The sequence below is a fragment of the Arachis duranensis genome, chromosome 7, assembly GCF_000817695.3.
Source record: "Arachis duranensis cultivar V14167 chromosome 7, aradu.V14167.gnm2.J7QH, whole genome shotgun sequence".
NCBI lineage: Eukaryota > Viridiplantae > Streptophyta > Magnoliopsida > Fabales > Fabaceae > Arachis > Arachis duranensis.
Genome location: NC_029778.3, coordinates 22,416,251 through 22,417,013, shown reverse-complemented (window position 1 = coordinate 22,417,013; position 763 = coordinate 22,416,251).

Here is a 763-nt window from a genome sequence, read left to right as displayed (position 1 = left end):
GCCATCAGTTCTTGCCTATACCACGAAGACTCTGATCTCACGGAATGGTTGGCTCGGTTGTCAGGCGAGCACTCGGTTGTCAGGCGATCAACCATGCATCGTGCAATCAGGAATCCAAGAGATATTCACCCAATCGAAGGTAGAACGGAGGTGGTTGTCAGTCACACGTTCATAGGTGAGAATGATGATGAGTGTCACGGATCATCACATTCATCAAGTTGAAGAACAAGTGATATCTTAGAACAAGAACAAGCGGAATTGAATGGAAGAACAATAGTAATTGCATTAATACTCGAGGTACAGCAGAGCTCCACACCTTAATCTATGGTGTGTAGAAGCTCCACCGTTGAAAATACATAAGAACAAGGTCTCGGCATGGCCGTGAGGCCAGCCTCCCAGTGATCTAAGATAGCATAAAAAATGAAGATAGCTACCAAAGTCTGCAAATACAATAGTAAAAGGTCCTACTTATATAGAACTAGTAGCCTAAGGTTTACAGAAATAAGTAAATGACATAAAAATCCACTTCCGGGCCCACTTGATGTGTGCTTGGGCTGAGCAATGAAGCATTTTCGTGTAGAGAATCTTCTTGGAGTTAAACGCCAGCTTTAGTGCCAGTTTGGGCATTTAACTCCCATTTTGGTGCCAGTTCCGGCGTTTAACGCTGGGATTTCTGAGGGTGACTTTGAACGCCGGTTTGGGCCATCAAATCTTGGGCAAAGTATGGACTATCATATATTGCTGGAAAGCCCAGGATGTCTAC